This window comes from Monodon monoceros, unplaced genomic scaffold, assembly GCF_005190385.1.
Source record: "Monodon monoceros isolate NGI ecotype Baffin Bay Population unplaced genomic scaffold, NGI_Narwhal_1 Super_Scaffold_8, whole genome shotgun sequence".
Lineage (NCBI taxonomy): Eukaryota > Metazoa > Chordata > Mammalia > Artiodactyla > Monodontidae > Monodon > Monodon monoceros.
This window is the reverse complement of record NW_021703785.1, coordinates 25,259,488-25,285,813: the sequence shown is the minus strand read 5'-3', so window position 1 is coordinate 25,285,813 and position 26,326 is coordinate 25,259,488. Positions and strand designations below refer to the sequence as shown.

Genomic DNA, 26,326 nt, shown 5'->3' with positions numbered 1-26,326 from the left:
TGTAAATTTTGGAAATTAATCCTTTGTCAGTTGTTTCATTTGCAAATATTTTCTCCCATTCTGAGGGTTGTCTTTTGGTCTTGTTTATGGTTTCATTTGCTGTGCAAAAGCTTTGAAGTTTCATTAGTCCCATTTGTTTATTTTTGTTTTTATTTCCATTTCTCTAGGAGGTGGGTCAAAAAGGATCTTGCTGTGATTTATGTCACAGAGTGTTCTGCCTTTGTTTTCCTCTAAGGGTTTGATAGTTTCTGGCCTTACATTTAGGTCCTTAATCCATTTTGAGCTTATTTTTGTGTATGGTGTTAGGGAGTGATCTAATCTCATACTTCTACATGTACCTGTCCAGTTTGCCCAGCACCACTTATTGAAGAGGCTGTCCTTTCTCCATAGTACATTCCTGCCTCCTTTATCAAAGATAAGGTGACCATATGTGCGTGGGTTTATCTCTGGGCTTTCTATCCTGTTCCATTGATCTATCTTTCTGTTTTTGTGCCAGTACCATACTGTCTTGATTACTGTAGCTTTGTAGTATAGTCTGAAGTCAGGGAGCCTGATTCCTCCAGCTCCGTTTTTCGTTCTCAAGATTGCTTTGCCTATTCGGGGTCTTTTGTGTTTCCATGCAAATTGTGTAATTTTTTTGTTCTAGTTCTGTGAAAAATGCCATTGGTAGTTTGATAGGGATTGCATTGAATCTGTAGATTGCTTTGGGTAGTAGAGTCATTTTCACAATATTCATTCTTCCAATCCAAGAACATGGTATATCTCTCCATCTATTTGTATCATCTTTAATTTCTTTCATCAGTGTCTTATAATATTCTGCATACAGGTCTTTTGTCTCCTTAGGTAGGTTTATTCCTAGATATTTTATTCTTTTTGGTGCAATGGTAAATGGGAGTGTTTTCTTGATTTCACTTTCAGATTTTTCATCATTAGTGTATAGGAATGCAAGAGATTTCTGTGCATTAATTTTGTATCCTGCTACTTTACCAAATTCATTGATTAGCTCTAGTAGTTTTCTGGTAGTATTTTTAGGATTCTCTATGTATAGTATCATGTCATCTGCAAACAGTGACAGCTTTATTTCCTCTTTTCCGATTTGGATTCCTTTTATTTCCTTTTCTTCTCTGATTGCTCTGGCTAAAACTTCCAAAACTATATTGAATAAGAGTGGTGAGAGTGGGCAACCTTGTCTTGTTCCTGATCTTAGTGGAAATGCTTTCAGTTTTTCACCATTGAGGATGATGTTGGCTGTGGGTTTGTCATATATGGCCTTGATTATGTTGAGGAAAGTTCCCTCTATGCGTACTTTCTGCAGGGTTTTTATCATAAATGGGTGTTGAATTTTGTCAAAAGTTTTCTCTGCATCTATTGAGATGATCATATGGTTTTTCTCCTTCAATTTGTTAATATGGTTTATCACACTGATAGATTTGCGTATATTGAAGAATCCTTGCATTCCTGGAATAAACCCCACTTGATCATCGTGTATGATCCTTTTAATGTGCTGTTGGATCCTGTTTGCTAGCATTTTGTTGAGGATTTTTGCATCTATGTTCATCAGTGATATTGGCCTGTAGTTTTCCTTCTTTGTGACATCCTTGTCTGGTTTTGGTATCAAGGTGATGGTGGCCTCATAGAAGGAATTTGGGAGTGTTCCTCCCTCTGCTATATTTTGGAAGAATTTGAGAAAGATAGGTGTTAGCTCTTCTCTAAAGGTTTGATAGAATTCGCCTGTGAAGCCATCTGGTCCTGGGCTTTTGTTTGTTGGAAGATTTTTAATCACAGTTTCAATTTCAGTGCTTGTGATTGGTCTGTTCATAGTTTCTCTTTCTTCCTGATTCAGTCTTGGCAGGTTGTGCCTTTCTAAGAATTTGTCCATTTCTTCCAGGTTGTCCATTTTATTGGCATAGAGTTGCTTGTAGTAATCTCTCATGATCTTTTGTATTTCTGCAGTGTCAGTTGTTACTTCTCCTTTTTCATTTCCAATTCTATTGATTTGAGTCTTCTCCCTGTTTTTTTTTTTATGAGTCCGGCTAATGGTTTATCTATTTTATCTTCTCAAAGAACCAGCTTTTAGTTTTACTGATCTTTGCTATTGTTTCCTTCATTTCTCTTTCATTTATTTCTGATCTGATTTTTATGATTTCTTTCCTTCTGCTAACTTTGGGGTTTTTTTTGTTCTTCTTTGTCTGATTGCTTTAGGTGCAAGGTTAGGTTGTTTATTCGAGATGTTTCCTGTTTCTTAAGGTGGGCTTGTATTGCTATAAACTTCCCTCTTAGAACTGCTTTTGCTGCATTCCATAGGTTTTGGGTCATCGTGTCTGCATTGTCATTTGTTTCTAGGTATTTTTTTATTTCCTCTTTGATTTCTTCAGTGATCACTTCGTTATTAAGTAGTGTATTGTTTAGCCTCCATGTGTTTGTATTTTTTACAGATCTTTTCCTGTAATTGATATCTAGTCTCATGGCATTGTGGTCGGAAAAGGTACTTGATACAACTTCAGTTTTCTTAAATTTACCAAGGCTTGATTTGTGACCCAAGATATGATCTATCCTGGAGAATGTTCCATGAGCACTTGAGAAAAATGTGTATTTTCTTGTTTTTGGATGGAGTGCCCTATAAATGTCAATTAAGTCCATCTTGTTTAATGTATCATTTAAAGCTTGTGTTTCCTTATTTATTTTCATTTTGGATTTCATTTTCATTTTGGTGAAAGTGGGGTGTTAAAGTCCCCTACTATGAATGTGTTACTGTGGATTTCCCCTTTTATGGCTGTTAGTATTTGCCTTATGTATTGAGGTGCTCCTATGTTGGGTGCATAAATATTTACAATTGTTATGTCTTCTCGTTGGATCGATCCCTTGACCATTATGTAGTGTCCTTCTTTGTCCCTTCTAATAGTCTTTATTTTAAAGTCTATTTTGTCTGATATGAGAATTGCTGCTCCAGCTTTCTTTTGGTTTCCATTTCCATGGAATATCTTTTTCCATCCCCTTACTTTCAGTCTATATGTGTCTCTAGGTCTGAAGTGGGTCTCCTGTAGACAGCATATATATGGGTCTTGTTTTTGTATCCATTCAGCCAATCGGTGTCTTTTGGTGGGAGCATTTAGTCCATTTACATTTAAGGTAACTATGAATATGTATGTTCCTATTCTCATTTTCTAAATTGTTTTGGGTTCGTTATTGTAGGTCTTTTCCTTCTCTTGTGTTTCTTGCCTAGAGAAGTTCCTTTAGCATTTGTTGTAAAGCTGGTTTGTTGGTGCTGAACTCTCTCAGCTTTTGCTTGTCTGTAAAGGTTTTAATTTCTCCATCAAATCTGAATGAGATCCTTGCTGGGTAGAGTAATCTTGGTTGCAGGTTTTCACTTTCAGTATGTCCTGCCACTCCCTTCTGGCTTGCAGAGTTTCTGCTGAGAGATCAGCTGTTAACCTTATGGGGATTCCCTTGTGTGTTATTTGTTGTTTTTCCCTTGCTGCTTTTAATATGCTTTCTTTGTATTTAATTTTTGACAGTTTGATTAATATGTGTCTTGGCATATTTCTCCTTGGATTTATCCTGTATGGGACTCTCTGTGCTTCCTGGACTTGATTAACTATTTCCTTTCCCATATTAGGGAAGTTTTCAACTATAATCTCTTCAAATATTTTCTCAGTCCCTTTCATTTTCTCTTCTTCTTCTGGAACCCCTATAATTTGAATGTTGGTGCGTTTAATGTTGTCCCAGAGGTCTCTGAGACTGTCCTCAGTTCTTTTCATTCTTTTTTCTTTATTCTGCTCTGCAGTAGTTATTTCCACTATTTTATCTTCCAGGTCACTTATCCATTCTTCTGTGTCAGTTATTCTGCTATTGATCCCATCTAGAGTAGTTCTTCTAGGTCCTTGTTAAATGTTTCTTGCATTTTGTCTATTCTATTTCCAAAATTTCAGATCATTCTGAATTCTTTTTCAGGTAGACTGCCTATTTCCTCTTCATTTGTTAGGTCTGGTGTGTTTTTATCTTGCTCCTTCATCTGCTGTGTGTTTTTCTGTCTTCTCATTTTGCTTATCTTACTGTGTTTGGGGTCTCCTTTTCACAGGCTGCAGGTTCGTAGTTCCCGTTGTTTTTGATGTCTGTCCCCAGTGGCTAAGGTTGGTTCAGTGGGTTGCATAGGCTTCCTGGTGGAGGGGACTAGTGGCTGTGTTCTGGTGGATGAGGCTGGATCTTGTCTGTCTGGTGGGCAGATCCACGTCTGGTGGTGTGTTTTGGGGTGTCTGTGGACTTACTATGATTTTAGGCAGCCTCTCTGCTAATGGGTGGGGTTGTGTTCCTGTCTTGCTAGTTGTTTGGCATAGGATGTCCAGCACTGTAGCTTGCTGGTCGTTGAGTGAAGCTGGGTGCTGGTTTTGAGATGGAGATCTCTGGGAGATTTTCAGCATTTGATATTACGTGGAGCTGGGAGGTCTCTTGTGGACCACTGTCCTGAAGATAGCTCCCCCACCTCAGAGGCACAGCACTGACTCCTGGCTGCAGCACCAAGAGCCTTTCATCCACAGGGCTCAGAATAAAAGGGAGAAAAAGTAGAGAGAAAGAAAGAATTAGTAGAAGTAGGAAGAAAGAAATAAAGAAGAAAGGAAAGAAAGAAAGGAGGGAGGGAGGGATGGTGGGAGGAGGGAATGAAGGAAGGAAAAAAGAAAGAAAGAAAGAAAGATAAAGTAAAATAAAATAAATGTAATAAAGTTAGTTATTAAATAAAAAACTAGAAAAACAAAAACAGATGGATAGAACCTTAGGACAAATGGTGGAAGCAAAGCTCTACAGACAAAATCTCACACAGTAGCATATACATACACACTCATAAAAAGAGGAAAAGGGGAAAAAATCATAAATCTTGCTCTCAAAGTCCACCTCCTCAATTTGGGATGATTCGTTGTCTATTCAGGTATTCCACAGATGCAGGGTACATCAAGTTGATTGTGGAGCTTTAATCTGCTGCTCCTGAGGCTGCTGGGAGAGATTTCCCTTTCTCTTCTTTGTTCTCACAGCTCCCAGGGGCTCAGCTTTGGATTTGGCCCCGCCTCTGCGTGTAGGTCGCTGCAGGGCATTTGTTTTTCGCTCAGACAGGACGGGGTTAAAGGACCTGCTGATTTGGGGGCTCTGGCTCACTCAGGCTGGGGGGGAGGGAGGGGCACGGAGTGCGGGGCGAGCCTGCGGCAGCAGAGGCCAGCGTGACGTTGCACCAGCCTGAGGCGCGCCATGTGTTCTCCTGGGGAAGTTGTCCCTGGATCCCAGGAACCTGGCAGTGGCGGGCTGCACAGGCTCCCCGGAAGAGGGGTGTGGAGAGTGACCTGTGCTCACACACAGGCCCCTTGGTGGCGGCAGCAGCAGCCTTAGTGTCTCCTGTCCGTCTCTGAGATCCGTGCTTTTAGCTGCGGCTCGCGCCCTTCTCTGGAGTTCCTTTAAGAAGCGCTCTTAATCCCCTCTCCTCGCCCACCAGGAAACAAAGAGGCAAGAAAAAGTCTCTTGCCTCTTTGGCAGCTCCAGACCTTTTCCTGGACTCCCTCCCGGCTAGCCGGGGGGCACTAACCCCTTCAGGCTGTGTTCACGCAGCCAACCCCAGTCCTCTCCCTGCGCTCTGATCTAAGCCCAAGCCTCAGCTTGCAGCTTTGCCCGCCCTGGCGGGTGAGCAGACAAGCCTCTCAGGCTGTTGAGTGACGGTCAGCACCCATCCTCTGTGCAGGAATCTCCCCGCTTTGCCCTCTTCACCCCTGTTGCTGTGCTCTCCTCCGTGGCTCCGAAGCTCCCCCCTCCGCCACCTGCAGTCTCCGCCCGCGAAGGGGCTTCCTAGTGTGTGGGAAACCTTTCCACCTTCACAGCTCCCTCCCACTGGTGCAGGTCCCATCCCTATTCTTTTGTCTCTGTTTTTTCTTTTTTCCTTTTGCCCTACCCAGGTACGTGGGGAGTTTCTTGCCTTTTGGGAGGTCTGAGGTCTTCTGCCAGCATCCAGTAGGTGTTCTGTAGGAGTTGTTCCACGTGTAGATGTATTTCTGGTGTATCTGTGGGGAGGAAGGTGATCTCCGCGTCTTAGTCTTCCGCCATCTTCCCCTCCGAGCCGAGTATTATTATTAAGATTACATAGCACTCCCTCTTGTGAGAGCATCAGAATCTTGTGAGAGCACCAGAATCACAAGTAACTGCTGAACAATCATTGACAGGAAGACACTGGAACTCACCAAAAAAGATACCCCAAAGACAAAGGAGAAGCCACAATGAGATGGTAGGAGGGGCACAATCACAATAAAATCAAATCTCATAACGGCTGGATGAGTGACTCACAAACTGGAGAACACATACCACAGAAGTCCACCCACTGCAGTGATGGTTCTGAGCCCCACATCAGGCTTCTGAACCTGGGGGTCTGACAACGGGAGGAGGAATTCCTAGAGAATCAGACTTTGAAGGCTAGCAGGACTTGATTGCAGGACTTTGACAGGACTGGAGGAAACAAAGACTCCACTCTTGGAGAGCACACACAAAGTAGTGTGTGCATCAGGACCCAGGGGAAGGAGCAGTGACCCCAGGGAAGACTGAACCAGACCTACCTGCTGGTGTTGGAGGGTCTGCTGCTGAGGCAGGGGGTGGCTCACTGTGGGGACAAGGATACTGGCAGCAGAAGTTCTGAGAAGTACTCCTTGGCGTGAGCCCTACCAGAGTCCGCCATTAGGCCCAGGAAAGAGCTGAGTAGGCTCCAGTGTTGGTCGCCTCAGGTCAAACAACCACCAGGGAGGGAACTCAGCCCCACCCATCAGCAGAAAGCGGATTAAAGTTTTACTGAGCTCCGCCCAGCAGAGCAGACCCAGCTCTACCCACCACCAGTCCCTCCCATCAGGATGCGTGCACAGGCCTCTTAAGATAGCCTCATCCACCAGAGAGCAGACAGCAGAAGCAAGAAGAACTACAATTCTGCAGCCTGTGGGACGAAAACCACATTCACAGAAAGGTAGACAAAATGAAAAGGCAGGAGGACTATGTACCAGATGAAGGAACAAGATAAGACCCCAGAAAAACATCTAAATGACATAGAGATAGGCAGCCTTCCAGAAAAAGGATTCAGAACAATGATAGTGAAGATGATCCAGGACCTCGGAAAAAGAATGGAGGCAAAGATTGAGAAGATACAAGAAATGTTTAAGAAAGGCCTAGAAGAATTAAAGAAAAAACACCTAGAAGAATTAAAGAACAAACAGAGTTGAACAATGGAATAACTGACATGAAAAATACACTAGAAGGAATCAATAGCAGAATAACTGAGGCAGAAGAATGGATAAGTGACCTGAAGACAGAATGTGAAATTCACTGCCATGGAACAGGATAAAGAAAAAAGAATGAAAAAAAATGAAGACAGCTTAAGAGACCTCTGGGACAACATTAAACACAAGAACATTTGCATTATAGGGGTCCCAGAAGGAGAAGAGAGAGAGAAAGGACCAGAGAAAAGGTTTGAAGAGATGATAGTCGAAAACTTCCTTAACATGGGAAAGGAAATAGCCACTGAAGTCCAGGAAGCAAGAGAGTCTCAGGCAGGATAAACCTAAGGAGAAACATGGTGAGACACATAGTAATCAAATTGACAAAAATTAAAGACAAAGAAAAATTATTGAAAGCAACAAGGGAAAAACGACAAATAACACACAAGGGAACTACCATAAGGTTAACAGCTGATTCCTCAGCAGAAACTGTGCAAGCCAGAAGGGAGTGGCACGATATATTTAAATTGATGAAAGGGAAGAAACTACAACGAAGATCACTCTACCTGGCAAGGACCTCATTCAGATTCGACAGAGAAATTAACAGTTTTACAGACAAGCAAAAGCTAAGAGAATTCAGCAACACCAAACCAGCTCTACAACAAATGCTAAAGGAACTTCTCGAAGTGGGGAACACAAGAGAAGAAAAGGACCTACAAAACCAAACCCATGACAATTAAGAAAATGGTAATAGGAGCATACATATTGATAATTACCTTAAATGTGAATGGATTAAATGCTCCAACCAAAAGACAAAGGCTTGCTAAATGGATACAAAAACAAGACCCATATATATGCTGTCTACAAAAGACCCACTTCAGACCTAGCGACACATTCAGACTAAAAGTGAGGGGATGGAAAAAGATATTCCATGCAAATGGAAATCAGAAAAAAAGCTGGAGTAGCAATACTCATATCAGATAAAATAGACTTTAAAATAAAGAATGTTACAAGCGACAAGGAGGGCACTACATAATGATCAAGGGATCTATCCAAGAAGAAGATATAACAATTATAAATATATATGCACCCAACAGAGGAGCACCTTAATACATAAGGCAACTGCTAACAGCCCTAAAAGAGGAAATCAACAGTAACACAATAATAGTGGGGAACTTTAACACCTCACTTACACCAATGGATAGATCATCCAGACAGAAAATTAATAAGGAAACGCAAGGTTTTTCTTTTTGTTTTTTTTTTTTGCAGTACACAGGGCTCTCACTGCTGTGGCCTCTCCCGTTGTGGAGCACAGGCTCCGGACGCGCAGGCCCAGCAGCAATGGCTCACGGGCCCAGCTGCTCTGTGGCATGTGGGATCTGCCCAGACCGGGGCACAAACCCACGTCCCCTGCATCGGCAGGCAGACTCTCAACCACTGCGCCACCAGGGAAGCCCAGGAAACACAAGTTTTAAACGACACAATAGACCAGATATATATTTATAGGACATACCATCTGAAAACAGCAGATTACACTTTCTTCTCAAGTACACACGGAACATTCTCCAGGATACATCACATCTTGGGTCACAAATCAAGCCACGGTAAATTTAAGAAAATTGAAATCATATCAAGCATCTGTTCAGACCACAACACTATGAATTAGAAATAAATTACAGGGAGAAAAGAGTAAAAAACACAAACACATGGAGGCTAAACAATATGTTACTAAATAACGAAGAGATCACTGAAGAAATCAAAGAGGGAATCAAAACATACTTAGAGACAAATGACAATGAAAACATGATAATCCAAAACCTATAGGATGCAGCAAAAGCAGTTCTAAGAGGGAAGTTTATAGCAATGCAATCCTACCTCAAGAAACAAGAAAAATCTCAAATAAACAATCTAACCTGACACCTAAAGGACTAGAGAAAGAAGAACAAACAAAACCCAAAGTTAGTAGAAGGAAAGAAATCATAAAGATCAGAGCAGAAATAAATGAAATAGAAACAAAACAATAGCAAAGATCAATAAAAGTTCTCAAAGCTGGTTCTTTGAGAAGATAAACAAAATTGATAAACCTTTAGCCAGACTCATCAAGAAAAAGAGGGAGAGTACTCAAATCAATAAAATTAGAAATGAAAAAGGAGAAGTTAACAGCAGACACCGCAGAAATACAAAGCATCATAAGAGACTACTACAAACAACTCTATGCCAATAAAATGGACAACCTGGAAGAAATGGACAAATTCTTAGGAAGGTGTAACCTTCCAAGACTGAACCAGGAAGAAACAGATAATATGAACAGACGAATCACAAGTAATGAAATTGAAACTGTGATTAAAAATCTTCCAACAAACAAAAGTCCAGGTCCAGATGGCTTCACAGGTGAATTCTATCAAACATTTGGAGAAGAGCTAACACCCACCCTTCTCAAGCTCTTCCAAAAAATTGCAGAGGAAGGAACACTTCTAAACTCATTCTACGAGGCCACCATCAACTTGATACCAAAACCAGACACAGAAACTATAAAAAAAGAAAATTACAGAACAATATCACTGATGAATATAGATGCAAAAATCCTTAACAAAATACTAGCAAACAGAATCCAACAACACATTAAAAGGATCATACACCATGATGAAGTGGCATTTATCCCAGGGATGCAAGGATTCTTCACCATACGCAAATCAATCAATATGATACACCATATTAACAAACAGAAGAATAAAAGCCATATGATCATCTCAATAGATGCAGAAAAAGCTTTTGACAAAATTCAACCCATTTATGATAAAAACTCTCCAGAAAGTGGGCATAGAGGGAACCTACATCAACATAGTAAAGGCCATGTATGACAAACCCACAGCAAACATCATTCTCAATGGTGAAAAACTGAAAGCATTTCCTCTAAGATCAGGAGTAAGACAAGGATGTCCACTCTCACCACTAGTATTCAACATAGTTTTGGAAGTCCTAGCCACGGCGTACAAATTGGAAAAGAAGAAGTAAATCTGTCACTGTTTGCAGATGACACGATACTATACATAGAGAATCCTAAAGATGCCACCAGAAAACTACTAGAGCTAATCAATGAATTTGGTAAAGTTGCAGGATACAAAATTAATGCACAGAAATCTCTTGCATTCCTATACACTAACAATGAAAGATCAGAAAGATAAACTAAGGAAACAATCTCATTCACCATTGCAACAAAAAGAATAAAATACCTAGGAATAAACCTACCTAAGAATTGGGAGACTGGGGACATATATACACAATATGTATAAGATGGATAACTAATAAGAACCTGCTGAATAAAAAACAAAACAAAACAAAAACCTACCTAAGGAGGTGAAAGACCTGTAAACTATAAGACATGGATGAAAGAAATCAAAGATGACAGAAACAGATGAAGAGAAATACCACGTTCCTGGATTGGAAGAATCAATATTGTGAAAATGAGTATACTACCCAAAGCAATGTACAGATTCAATGCAATCCCTATCAAATTACCAGTGGCATTTTTTACAGAACTAGAACAAAAAATCTTAAAATTTGTATGGAGACACAGAAGACCCCGAATAGCCAAAGCAATCTTGAGGGAAGGAACCGGAGCTGGAGAAATCAGACTATACTACAAAGCTACAGTAATCAAGACAATATCGTACTGGTACAAAAACAGAAATATAGATCAATGGAACAGGATAGAAAGCCCAGAGATAAAACCATGCACCTATGGTCAACTAATCTATGACAAAGGAGGCAAGGATATACAATGGGGAAAAGACAGAGTCTTTAATAAATTCAGCTGGGAAATTCAACTGGACAGCTACATGTAAAAGAATGAAATTAGAACACTCCCTAACCCATACACAAAAATAAACTCAAAATGGATTAAAGACCTAAATGTAAGACTGGACACTATAAAACTGTTAGAGGAAAACATAGGACGAACACTCTTTGACATAAATCACACCAAGATCTTTTTGACCCACCTCCTAGAGTAATGGAAATAGAAACAAAAAGAAACAAACAGGACCTAATGAAACTTAAAAGTTTTTGCACAGCAAAGGAAACTACAAACGATGAAAAGACAATCCTCAGAATGTGTTAAAATATTTGCAAACGAATTAACGGACAAAGGATTAATCTCCAAAATATATTAACAGCTCATGCAACTCAATAATGAAAAAAAACAACCCACTCAAAAAGTGGGCAGAAGACCTAAATAGACATCTCTCTAAAGAAGACATACAGATGGCCAAGAAGCACATGAAAAGCTGCTCAACATCACTAAGTATTAGAGAAATGCAAATCAACATTACAATGAGGTATCACTTCACACCGGTTAGAATGCGTATCATCAGAAAATCTATAAACAACAAATGCTGGAGACGGTATGGAGAAAAGGGACCCCTCTTGCACTGTTGGTGGGAATGTAAATTGATACAGCCACTATGGAGAACAGTATGGAGGTTCCTTAAAAAAACTAAAAATAGAATTACCATATGACCCAGCAATCCCACTACTGGGCATATACCCAGAGAAAACCATAATTCAAAGAGGCACATGAACCCCAGTGTTCATTGCAGCACTATTTACAATAGGCAGGTCATGGAAGCAACCTAAATGCCCGACAGATGAATGGATAAAGAAGATGTGGTGTATATATATATATATATATATATATAAAGGAACGAAATTGGGTCATTTGTAGACACGTGGAAAGATCTAGAGACTGTCATACAGAGTGAAATAAGTCAGAAAGAGAAAATCAAATATCGTGTATTAACGCATATATACGTAATCTAGAAAAATGGTACAGATGAACCAGTTTGCAAGGCAGAAATAGAGACACAGATGTAGAGAACAAACTTATGGACACCAAGAGGGGAAAGTTGTGGGGGGGTGTTGGTGGTGGGATGACTTGGGAGATTGGGATTGACACGTATACACTAATATGTATAAAACAGATAACTAATAAGAACCTGCTATATAAAAAATAAAATTAAATATAAAAATTCACCCCCCCAAAAAATAAAGGATTATATTTATTAAAAACCAAAAAGATTACATAGCATCCTTCAGTTTTTTAATGTGACTCTGGGAAACTCTTTGTCCCCAAGATGCCACATGTCTGAGCCTATGACTCTTTGCCCAATAGCTTACCATGACTAATGACTAGATGATACACTTAAGGAGATGGGCAAATCTTTCAGGCTGACTTTCTCCGATTGTTACTGCCTAAAGCATCTGCTCTGATATTACTTCCTGATAGTTATTGTCAATTTACTAGAATCCAGCTGCTTCCAACACTTGTGCCCACCCATTGCTTACTCAGATTCTGAAACTTCACTCAAAATTCCCCCCCGGGGAGCTCCTGGGGGCCTCTGTGAAACAGGGGTCTGAGATCATCCCTGTGTATGAGATGCTGCTAGAAAAAACAAAGACAGAGTTGCACATCTGCAGGAATGAAGAACTTCCATGTCTGAGGGGATCAAGCAGCTCTTGAAAGATGTACTCACTGTTAACCCACAGAACTGATCTGATGCCTTTGAACTTGAAACCAAAATGAACCAAGTCACATGCACTGTTTAAAATTCAGGGCACAGCATCTTGGGTGTTTTAAAACTAGGTGAGTGTACTCTTTCTGATCTGCATGCACACTTACTGGACTGGACTCTTCATCCCGGGCCCTAGGGTGGACCCTGTGGAGTTGTGGGAAATGCCAGATTGAAGAGAACTTTGTTATCAAAGATCCCTCCAAGTCTTGATCCCAAAATGTGGGATCATTTGAATATAAATTGGAAAATCTAGTGAAGTCTGAGTGGCAGTTGAATTTGAGCTGAGTCTCCTATGTTTTTTTTTTGTTTTTTTTTTTTGCGGTACACGGGCCTCTCACTGTTGTGGCCTCTCCCATTGCGGAGCACAGGCTCCGGACGCGCAGGCTCAGCGGCCATGGCTCACGGGTCCAGCCGCTCCGTGGCATGTGGGATCTTCCCGGACCGGGGCACGAACCCGTGTCCCCTGCATTGGCGGGCGGACTCTCAACCACTGCGTCACCAGGGAAGCCCCTCCTGTGTTTTTTAGAAACACTTTTTCTCATCGTAATTAATCAATGCTCACCATAGAAAATGCGGGGGAAATAGCGACCTAAATCTCATTAGGATATGTCTCTTTTTTTCTCACAAGCCTATTTCTTGCTTTCTATATAGCTCAGCCAGCACCAAAGGGGCAATGTGAGGAAAATGAATGTCATTGAAAATAATATGCTCAGGTTAGTATAAATCTGAATTCGTTTTATGACTTTGGTCTTCATGTTCGAATGAAAAGATACATATTCTGCTCAACAGTGTCAAGTAAGGACACTGAATTTTCTGGAATAAGAGCCACCATTTATTTAGTACCTATTATGTGCTGGGAGAAATTAACTAAATCAGTTCCTAATTTGAACCTTGTGAGAAATGCTACCATTTTGTTGATGGAGATTCAGAGAGGTTGAAATATCTTTGCTGCTACAATACTACACTACACTATTATCATATTCTATTGGCTCATCAGATCTGCAGACTTAGAAATAAAGCATTGCTCACAGAGACAAGTGGTCTCAGACTTTGGTTTCCCTTTAAATTTGCTTTTATTCCTTCATTCTCATTCATTTATCCTCCTTTTCAAAAATATTCACTGACTGCCTCTTACATGGCACATTTTCCTGGGACAAATATATGAAAATGATCTTTAAACTTTGAAGAAGATCATAATTCCCTGGGATACATGTTAAAAATGCAAACACACAGGCTCCAGACCTACTATATTAGACTTCTGGGAGGAGGAGAGGAACTGAAGCCAGCGAACATTTATGTATTGTTAGCAAACTCTTAGTTGATTACAGATTACTGTTACAGGAGTAACATAATCTCTTAAGTATCAGATAAAGAAAGATTTTATTAACAAACATTTTGAAATCTCATAAGCCAGTTAATTTTACCACAAGTCATAGGATGCTACAATATTTCATTTCTTATAATACACAAATTTATGCTAATTTCTCTTCTTGGTGAACTCCTAAACTGGTAGCCTTGGTGTGTCAATTAAGCCCTCTAAAAATCTCATTGCTAGAAGAGAGAAAAGCCATGTTACCCATAATTTAATAAGAATCAGATTTGCATCCAACTAAAGAACACTGTAATTCCTGTGTCTTCAAAAGTTCTTAGGGAAGAATAAACATTTTACAGAAAATATTTTGATCTAAAGTTTTATATTCAGTTAAACTACCTTTCAAGTGTAAAAGCATATATTAGACATATTCAGATATGTAAGGTAAGACATGTTTACTAGTATTCTTTCTAAAAAATTACTTCTGTGGTACTGCATAAATATCAAAAAGAAATCCTAAAGTGAGAAAACATTACCAAAGCACGTGGCCATGCAAGGAAATCCTAAGGAACTACGTGAGGAATATAAGAAAATTATACAATTTGTGGTCCTATCTCAGGTTCTTATGCCAGAGGACCCAGATTTTCTCTCATTTCAGGTGCACAGGCTTACGTTCAGAAACTGGGTCTGAAGTTATGAATTTCCACTACAGTGACTCAAGTCACTTTTCCACTCAACAGACCTAGAGTTTTGTTTTGTTTGATCATATTCCTGAGGATACACTTTATATGTTTTCTCATATATTTTATTCTTAGGGACACAGTGATTAACTAGCCACAACCATGGATCCTTCTAGATCAGAAACTGTTTCTTCTTTCTATTATAGTAATTGTTCCCATTGTTCCCATCTTTTCTCTGAAGGTTAGATGTTACTATCTGTTCTTTGCCTCTGTGGCATTTTCTTGTTTCTACTGCAATCAGTGAATTCAACTCTGTGGCAGCATCTCCCAACTGCCATCCCCAGCCTGTAGAGGACAGCCACCACTGAGCTCCCTGTACCCGTGTGTTTCCTAGTGTCTTCAGGAGGGAAGTTTCTGAATCCCCTCCATGGATTTCACTGATGGTTGCTGAATAGGTTGCACATAATTGATCCACCTCAAGATTCCCATCTCCCTGAGCGTCTGAATTTCCTCCTCTAAAGCATGCCAGGGAAGTTCCAGCATCTGAGGCACACTGAATAGAGGTCATTATTGAGACAGAGCTTCAATTAACCAACCAAACTGTCACTGATTGCTATCAAAATTTATACATTAAAACTAGAATCACAGGAATTCCCTGGTGGTCCAGTGGTTAGGACTCCATGCTCTCACTCTTAAGGGCCCGGGGTTGGATCCCTTGTTTGTTGGAGAACTAAGATTCCACATGCTGTGCAGCCAAAATGAAAAAAAAAAAACCCCAAAAACTAGAATCACAGAGAGCACCAATGGCTTAATTCAAACACGTCTAACCTTATGTTCCATCATATTTGACCACCATCATCAGAAATCATTTACACCTGTATTCCCCAGATTTTTATTGAAATATATTAGCAAAGTTTTGTGAGCTCTTTAGCATATTCACTCTCTTTTTCCTAAGTGGTATACGTGCCAAATCCTTTCTCCCTCTGGGACATTCTGAGATCTGATTTTTTTATGAACCTGAAAACAGTGAGAAGTGGTAGAAAAAGTAAGGAAGGATAAGAGGCCTTCCCCAGGAAACAAACAACTAAAGAAAGGTTTTAATGAAAGGGAGGCAGTTTACTTAGACATGTGAGGAGGTGGCTGCTTCTAGCAAGGGTGACTTGGAGGGGCTGAGAGAAATGTTTTTCAGACTTGTCTACGTCTGCCCAAATATTCCCATTCCAAGTCTAAGGATCACATTCCTTTCTGACCAGTGCCCATTCTTGTTATGGAAGACTTGGAGAGTCAGGCATTTAACTAGCTTGTAATTTTGCAAATCACATAATTAAATTTGGCATTTTATCCTTAGCCATGGTGGCAGGCAGAACAATGACCCCGGAGATGTTCATGACCTCATGGTCAGAACTTGTGAATTTGTTACCTTACATGCCAAATGGACTTTAGAGATGTGACTAAGTTAATAATCTTGAGATGTAGAGATTATTCAGGATTATTCAGATAGACCCACTGTAATCACAAGAGTCTTATAAGTGAAAGAGGGAAGCATGAAAGTCAAGGTCAGAGTCAGAAAGAGAGATCTGAGATGCTTCTGGCTGGTTATCAAGAAGAATGTGGCCATGTACCAGAAATATAAGTGGTCTCTAGAAGCTAGAGAGGCAAGGAAATGTATTTTCCCTAGAGTTTCCAGAAAGAACACAACCCTGATGACACAAATTGACTTTTTAAAAATTGAAGTACAGTTGATATATGATATTATTTTAGTTTCAGGTGTATAGCATAGTGATTCAGTATTTTTATAGATTTTAAAAAGTTTTATAGACTATTAAAAGTTTTTACAAAATAATGGCTATAATTCCCTTTGCTGTAAAATATAACTTTGTTGCTTTTCTATTTTACGTATAGTAGTTTGTATCTCTTAATCCCATACCCCTATCTTGCCCCTCCCCCTTCCCTCCGCCACTGGTAACCACAGTCTGTTTCTGTCTTGCTCTATATATTCGTTCGCTTTATTTTTTAGATTCCACATCAAGTGATATCATATGGTGTTTGTCTTTTGCTGCCTGACTTATTTCACTGAGCATAATATTCTGTAGGTCCACCCATCTTGCTACAAATGGCAGAATTTCATTCTTTTTTTAATGGTTGAGTAATATTCCATTGTATATATACATGCATATATGCATGGCCACTTGGGTTCCTTCCATATCTTGGCTAACGTTAAGTAGTGCTGCTACGAACACTGGGGTGCATGTAGCTTTTCGAAATAGTGTTTTCAGTTTTTTCCGGATTCATATCCAGGAGTGGGACTGCTCAATAAAGAGTAGAGAAAGAATCAGAGGCATATGTAGAATAACTAGTATAAAATATAAACATATTATTTAGAATCCTGATAATAATTAATACAAGAATTGAAAACAAACATGGATAAATATGGGGCCACCAAGAGATGTGACTCAAAATATTACAGGGGCTTGAGAGGAACTGGAACAGGGGAACTTTATGCTTTATTTAACTAATAAGAACCTACTGAATAGCACAGGGAACTCTACTCAATACTCTGTAATGACCTATATGGGAATAGAATCTAAAAAAGAGTGGATATATGTCTATGTATAACTGATTCACTTTGCTGTACAGCAGGAACTAACACAACATTGTAAAGCAACTAGATTCCAATTAAAAAAAAAAAGAAAAATGGGGTTATTCTTAGTGTGCTACTTGAAGGTGATATGCATTTTTATTTTAATTTAATAAAAAGTGAATCTGAATTAAAATTAATAAAAATTAATTAAAAAAACAATATCCAGTATTTATTGAAAACTTTAGAAAATGTTCATAAGTGACACAAATTAAGAAAATACAAAATATAAAGGCAGACTCCAGTACTGTAAAAAAATCTGAAAAACACCAAAAAGCATAGAGAAGGTAAATTAAAATCATGCAATTCCATTATCTAAAGAAAATCATTGTTGACATTTTGATGTATTCTTTCATTATCTCTCACTTCTCTCTTCACTTATGTGTATACATGCATGTATATGTATATTTATATACCATACATATATAAGGGTAAATGCTGCTTTATGGATTTTTAAACTTAAAATACCTATTTAGAATTAAAATATTATTAGAAAATATATTTTAATGGCTACGTATTCTATGATATTTACATACTCACATATACATCATATATATGTTTACAATATATATCCTCTATATCATATATATGTATATAGACATACAGATTACTTTAAAATTTTCAATATTATAAATAACACTGCAATAAATTCCCCTGTATATAAATATCCATGTATATTTCATTGTTTCCTTTAGGTAAATCCTCCCATTTATTTTTCATCTCTAAGTCTCCAATTCCTTGTGATCATTAATCACTGGCTTAAAATAACAGGTGTTTTCCCTTTCTACTATTTCCCCTGCTCCCACTTCCCAAATCTGCCTTTTCTATCTTTCCCCCACCGCCATGTCCTCCAAGGACCTCAGGGTCAGTGCCTTCTCTGGGCATCTCACCTCGCTGTTCTTCCTGGCCTTTTTCACAGCACTGACCAGGATCCCGCATCCGTTCTGGTCTGGTCTCACGGCCAGTACCAGCCTGGCTTGCCCTGACTGTCCTGTCTCAAATCTTTTCCCAGGAAAATCAATCTCTTTAGAGCTTTTTATACAGCCTCTGTCTTTCAAAGGGGTAAGAAAAAATTTCTGGGCATAGTGCCAGCAAGAGATCTCACACAGACAAGCCAGACGTCCCACCTTCACCTCTTCCCCTCATTTTTCCCTTCCCAATACTTCCTGTTTTTCTGTAGCTATGAGACGAGAGACAAAACTGTCCCGTTTAATATGTAAGAGCTCCTTCACAATCACATGGCTATTTCCCCTGTAAATACTTTTTTTCACCCCCCCTTAAATCATTTAATTCTTTCTTGCCATCAGCACTGAAGTTAAAAGTCATACTGGGAAAAACCCCCACTTATGTAGGCAACCCTTCAAAGTTATTCACGGTGGAGCCGATCTTTCAGATGATAAAAAAAATCAGAGAGTGGTAATTCTGTTACATTCTAGACCTTGGGTTTCAACCTCATTCAGAGCAGTTTTTCAGCAATTTGTATTACTCGTTTTCATATAATCAAGCATGAGAAGAGACGTATTGGAATTTCTAGGGCCTGGATAATTATAATCACCTGCTTGTGTGTTCTATGAATTCTGTGGGAGCAGAAAGCTCACTTATATTGATGGATCATCCTCTCTTAAGACCCAGGAAGGCACTGTGTGTACAGAGGTCACCACGGGGGAGGGAGGATCTGACCTCAGCACCTGGGGGCCTTGCCTGGCAGGTGGTGCAGTGACCTCTGGTGGAACAGAGGGCCAAAGAGCCATTATGGTCTGCAAGGGACAGCTGGGCCGGAACTCTTGAGGACTTTTATTTGCAAATTCCTTAAGAAGCACATCCTGCAATAAAATTTACCAGTGCCACTGAGGATGTAACCTATTGTATATTTATTTCAAATTGATCACAGGGAGATCAGCTTGGTGCTTTGTGACCACGTAGAGGGGTGAGATAGGGAGGGTGGGAGGGAGATGCAAGAGGGAGGAGATATGGGGATATATGTATATGTATAGCTGATTCACTTTGTTATAAAGCAGGAACTAACACACCATTGTAAAGCAATTATACTCCAATAAAGATGTTACAAAATAAAAATAAAAGAAAAAAAAATTTATATAAACACTTCTGACCTCATGCTTTTCTGACTCATTGCAACAGCTTTGTTTTTCCATGTGTGTAGGAATTTGTATATTTGTTTTTGAATCCTAACAAACGTTAATTAATTTGTTTACCTTTTATATTTCCACTTTCAAAAATGAAATGGAAATTGGCTGTATGAAGGGTATTGTTATGGGTTTAGATTAACAATACCAATATGAGTGTGTACAATACCAAATGATTAATAAACTTACCAACTCCAGCCACTGTTGAAGCATTCACTAGCTATGTGAACTGGCTGCTTATTCTTTCATTTTCTTCATTTGTAAAGTTGGAATGATAATAGTCACTTGCCTCATAGGATTGCAGTAATTACTCAAAGAGATAATGCTGTAAAATTCTTAGTTCAGTGGCTGGCACATAGTCATCTGAGATAAATATTACTATTATTAGTTTTTCATTATTATACTTTCATAATTATATTATTAGACCTGTGCATGTCAGTGTGTTGACCAGCATCTCTACCCAGACAAGGTTGTATAAACTTTTTTCAGTTATGTGTTTACCTTATTACTTTCCTGATTACCAAGAGTAATAATAATAATATATATTGTTTTTCACTTTATAGAGCGTTTTTATATTTTATCTCATCCTCACTACAACAAAGTGAGCCAGATACTATAAGTTCTACATCCCTTTAATAAGTTTAAGTGGTTTACAAAAGTCCCTTCACTTATTTATTCATATATTTTAAGCTTCCATTACTAATATCTTCTGTACTATTATATGACCTTGCCCAACATTACAAGCAACGAAGTGGCAACACTAATATTTGAACACTGTTCTTCTGATTCCAAATCTCATACACTCCGTTGCCTGTTGAATGACACTTGGCCATCCCGAAACTTGCCAACCATCTGTATCATGACCATGTGAAGTAATCGCAACTCATTTACTAACTTTAGGGTAGATCGCTCATAAACTCTCCCAAACTGGTAAGAACCTAACACTTTTAAAAGATCTCACAACATGATTTCACAACTTCCCTAAGTTCTGTGTTTTTATAAAATTACCTTTATGACAAAAAAAATTATAATTAGATTAAATCTAAGTCCCTCATGCTTTAGTTTGAGTGAATACGTTGCATGCCAGATACAGAGACAAATAAAGCAGGTAGGATAGAAAAGTCTGGGCTGTGGAAAGAGTGTTGTTATTTTAGACCTGAAGAAAATGAGGGCAAGGGCCATGCAGAAATCTGAGAAAAGAGCACTTCTGGTAGATGGAACAGCAAATGCAAAAGCTCCAAGAATGAAGGACAGCGAGAAAAGCAGTGTGTCAGGAGCAGTATGGGCAGGAGAAAGTTCTAGATCAGTTCAGAGAGCCGAGAGGAAGGAGCAGATTTTGTGGGGTCTTGGGACCATTGGGTGGATTTTGTCTTTCACTCTGAGATGTGAAGACGTGGACGATTTGGGGCTGAGGTGTGGTATGATCCGCGTCAGCTTTACAAGATGAGAGTAAGGGACCGAAAGGGAGCTACTGCCTCGCCAGAGGTGACTTTCTCTACACCTTCACACTTTTGTATAGATATTATTTCCTAACAATTTAAAAAAACAATTAGAACAAAATTGTTGATGGACTACCAAAAGCTGGCTTTCTTGACCTTTTGGAATAGTTATGGAATCAACTCTTCTGTATCTTACAGACATCCTGGATCTGTAAAACAGCAATCACACCACTTACTAAGTTAATGATTCCCTGACATCTTAAATATTTTACCCCTTATTGCTGTTTGCTTGTTCTACTGAAATCATTATTAGTAACATATACATATAACTATGGGTGTACACTTGAAAGTAAATATACATTACTTTTTAAGTTAGTAAATATTCATTTTGTACCATGAATATATGATGATCTCATAGTAGACAGTGAGGTAATTAGAGAAATTATCAAGTACTGCAAACATCCAATTATAAGCACTTTGAGAGTAACAATCATATATACCTAATCTTTATGTTTCTCTATGGACAGGAAAGCTCTTTGTATGAACCAAGTCTGGACCTATAATATGGAAGATTATGATCCACTAACCCTCCAGATGACAGAAGCAAAGGAAGTTAATTTGCTTGGGGTGAAAATAGTTAAGCAGATGTCATATAGCAGGTATGCAGGGGTAATGAAGAGTTTGAAAACTATCATTTTCTGTTTCTAGAAACTTTGGAGGCATTGACTTATTCCAAGAGAATTTTCGTGTCCTTATATTGAATTATCACTTTCTACCTAAAATAGCCATGATTGTTTTCTGTCACTTATCCTAGTTAAGACAACTTTCTATTCTTCTGATAACCCATTTCAACGTTATTAGGTCTAAAATCTGATTTAATGGCAGATACAGCACAGAGGATTAAACCAAACTTTACCAAAAGTCAAACAGGTTTGATTTGTTACTCCTTTTATTTAAGAGGCAATTTCAAATGTATGAATGGGCGATTCATTACAAAACACTACTGATGATTTACAAAGCCATCTTGGTTATTGCCTAATACTTTGTCCTTATCTTTAGAGAGATTGGTTTGTTTTAAATAAATAATCTGATCTTATGAAAAGCATTTCAAATACCATGCATTTCTATGTAATAGTCATCTTATTTAAATGTTAATAAAATCTGTTTGCATGTAGATTAAAAAAAATCAAAACATGAAAATATCAAAATGTCAATTTATAATACAGTGTTACAAGTGGATTAAAGTAGAAAATGGAGTCATAATACACCAAGGCTTTTTTACTAGTTTATGAAATCTTCAGTTTAGTGAAGCTTAAATCAAGACCTAAAAATATTTGGAATTGTAACTAAGTTACAAACAAATAAATGGTCTGCTCCCAGAGATCAGGAGTCTAATTGGAATTACTGACTCTCCATGGAGAGTCATTCTGCACACATTCATCCTGTAGTTACAGGGTTGCAAACAGTTTCTGTGTAAGTTTTTGTCTAGACTTATAAAAACTTTCAATAAAGCCATGGAGACATTCAATTGCTTCCTGTCTCACGGAAAAAGCTGTAGAACCCAAGTCATGTTGCCTGTTATAGGGTGATTTCTGAGTTTGTGGCCTTTCTTTTAGTGCTTCATGTGAATCAAAGAAAGAAAACCAGGAACTATTACTATTAATAATACAGTGGAAGAATTGTCTAGAAAACTTGCATTGAACAAGATTTTTACCAACTATGAAAGTAAGCAAAGTAATTATTTTATCATAATATCCTTATGGAGCACAGAGAGAATTTGGTATTTATTTATTCATTTTGTGGTAGTACCTTCATAACTATACGAAGTAAAATTTCCATTGCAGTGATATTGAAAACATTCCAGTGAGTCTGTCAAATAGCTATCCTCTATAATATTATTATAACTTTTTCTGTGATATATATATATATATATATATATATATTTTTTTTTTTGCGGTACGCGGGCCTCTCACTGCTGCGGCCTCTCCCGTTGCGGAGCACAGGCTCCAGACACGCAGGCCCAGTGGCCATGGCTCACGGGCCCAGCCGCTCTGAGGCATGTGGGATCTTCCCGGACCGGGGCACGCACCCGTGTCCCCTGCATCGGCAGGCGGACTGTCAACCACTGTGCCACCAGGGAAGCCCCTGTGATATATTTTAAGTTAGTATATTTTCAAGTTAAGATAACATTTATACCATTGAAAAACTTACAGACAGAAAAAAACTATTTCTATATCTTGGAAGAGTTTTCACTTTATCTGTTGGACTTAAAATGTTTTTACTTTGCCAGAATTGTTACAATAGTTATAAAATATTCGAGTCTTAATAGTTACTAGGATGAGTTAATATGCCAATTTAAAATGCCCAGATGGATGGAAATCAGAGTTTAGAAAAGTTGGCTTTGCTGCTTCTTTGATCTCCAATCAAAACAATGTTGGGAGTGAGGATATAACAGAGGTTACAGAAGAACTCCTTAAACAGGCCTATGTGTAAGGAATGAAAACATAATCTGTTTCGAAAGGAGAAAAACTGTGAAAGTTTGAGAAGAATTTTCAGGTTAAGAACAAGGGCACGTACAGAATCAGAAAATAAAATTTTTAAATTAGGAAAGAAAAATAGTACAGTATGCCATGTAAAACTAAAAACACTTAGCTCATAAAACAAACCTGTGTAGGGCTGTCTAAACTAAGTAGAGCTAGGAATGCTGAAAGCACAGTTCAGATATATTAACTAATACAAAGTAGAAAAATGTCTATCAGATGTATGATATAGATTATCTAAAAACGTGACTCAAAACAGAACTGCCATCCTTCAAAGGTTGGTCTAAACACCATCTCCATCCAGAAGCCTTTCCTGAGCTCATCTGGATTTAATCTTTTTCTTCCTAGTGGTTTATCCTAACTTTGGTATGACAATTATTACTTTTTATCATGGCCCACCTCCTACACTGGACTGTCTCATATTTTTAAGTACTCTCCATAGCACCCAGAACTGTGCCTCTTATCCTGGAAGCATCTAAGTACTTATATAATTGAAAAAAAAATACACTGAAATTTATTTGGTACATACTATTACTATAAATTAGATGGTAAAAATTCTTGCTAGAATGTTCCTTTTCATTTAGAAGCACAAATTTTAAAGGTATTTTGCAAAGATTTTTTTCAGGTTCTTTTTTTTTATAGTGAGCAATAAAATGTTTCATCAATAAATTCTACTTTATCATTATGGCCTTAATATTTTAGCCAAATACATAATGAATGGTACCAATATAAAATACTTTCATACACTGACCACTGATAAATATAAGTCAAAATACGCCTGGATAAAATTATAAAAACAAAACACACTTATTATTGATGTCTAGATATACCTTGTGGACAAGGAGGTCTCATTAGGTGACATTTGTCAGCTTAATGAAGTTATAAAGGTCCAGGGTATGGCTGTCAGCTCTGAAGGCTCCGACACAGGTGAAAGACAACATTTTTTACCATACTATACCATGAACTAAGGACTCAAGAGTGATGTATAATATAGAATTCTAATAAATTAATTTCTAGTAATAAGTTGCAGCCATGCCAACTTGCTTGGATGGGCCTTCCCAATCTCAATTTCTCTGACTGTCCCTTTAATAGAAAACATGTTTGTTATCTTTTTAGAATCCCAATATTCCATTGGCTAACATTAAATGTACAAAGTCACAGCATATGCCCATGAGTGGTCATCCTGCCTTCCTATTATCTGAGATTTATTGGCTTGTCGTAAAATCTTCCATAACAATGAAGATTTTGAGATAAACAGAGTGTAGGAAAAGTCAAACTCATAGAAACAGACAGTAGAGAAATGGTTGCCAGGGGGTGGGGGAAATAGGGAGTGATGGGTAAAAAGATATAAACTTTCACTTATAAGATGAATAAATTCTGAGGATCCAATGTATAACATGGTGACTATAGTTGATAACACTGTATTGCATAACTGAAATTTGCTAAGACATAGAACTTGAACCCCAAAGATAAAATGTGAGGTGATGGAAGTGTTAATTAACTTCATTGTGGGGATTCTTTCACAATGTATATGTATGTATATCAGATCATCATATTGTACACTTTAAATATCTTGCACCTGTAGCAATTTCCATCCTGGAATTATTAGAAAAGGAGAACAAAGAAAGAAGAGGTGTGAAGTGTGGGGAGGCAAGATTATGAAATAAAAAGAAAGAAATCAAAGACTGGATATATCCCCTTCCTCATTGTCTTTGTCCATCTATTTTCAGTACAATATCACAATGTATTTACATAATTATTTGGATTGTGTATTTCTAGCATAGATGCAGAATTTATATTGTATAAACTTTCCCTGGTGAAAGTTGATGCATGGCCTATTTTCTTCGAGCAAAAGAACTATTGCAGATTTCCAAGGGCAGCTTGGCCACTCAGAAATGAATGAAACGTCTTACTTTCTTAGGCAAAAATCCATCCCAGCCTTCAGCATATGTGAGTACAAACCCCACCACATTTATAGAAATATCCTTGGTTTAGTGAACGTGATGGAGGAGGTACAGATTGGAATGGCGGTTGCCAGGGGCTTGGGGGAGGGGTAAGGGGAGGGAGTAGTCAAAGGGTACAAAGTTTCAGTTATACAAGATGAGGTCTACTGTACAGCATGGTGACTATAGTAAACAACACTGTATACTTGAAAATTTGCTAAGAGGCTAAATCTTACATTAAGTGTTCTTATCACCCCCCCAAAGTAATAATAATAAATAAAGACGGCAGGAGGAAATTTTTGGAGGTAATGGGTATGTTTATGACATAGACTGTGGTGATGGTTTCACAGGCGTATGTTAATCTCCAAACCAATCAAGCTGTATACATTAAATATGTACAACTTTTTGTATGTCAGTTATACTGCCATAAAGTGAGTAAATGGTTTAAAAATATAGGAATGATTCCAAACTCAAATCTCTAAGTTTGGAAATAAGTCTTGTTCAGGACAAGCAGAGACCCACCAGGTATTCCTGAGACTCTGCAGGATGCAGGAATGTGTACACAGAACTCACATGTGAGAGCCATTACTTTGAGGGCACAGGTGAGGTCATGCTTCTCCAGATAGGAAAGGCGTCCCCTATGTGTAGATGTTCTCTGCAGCCCTGCAGTCCCTCAACCGTGTCCCATGCCCTTGCCACTCCCTGCTCCATTATCCTTTGTTGCTCAGGCTTCTGGTCTCAGACCCTCAACAGCTTCAGTTCACAATCTTGGACGTTCCCAAGAGAAGATTTGGGTGTGGTGGAGAGGGTTATGGGTAGGGGAGAGGTTTGAGA

General features: G+C 38.5%; 1 long non-coding RNA gene across 1 annotated transcript in view; it reads left to right on the top strand.

Moving 5' to 3' along the window:
- Positions 1–21,673, top strand: part of LOC114887944 — a 145,914-nt gene extending 124,241 nt beyond the window's left edge. Inside the window, exon 3 of the long non-coding RNA XR_003791657.1 lies at positions 21,537–21,673. This is a non-coding gene — a long non-coding RNA (uncharacterized LOC114887944). The remainder of the gene's footprint in view (positions 1–21,536) is intronic.
- Positions 21,674–26,326: the final 4,653 nt, after the last annotated feature.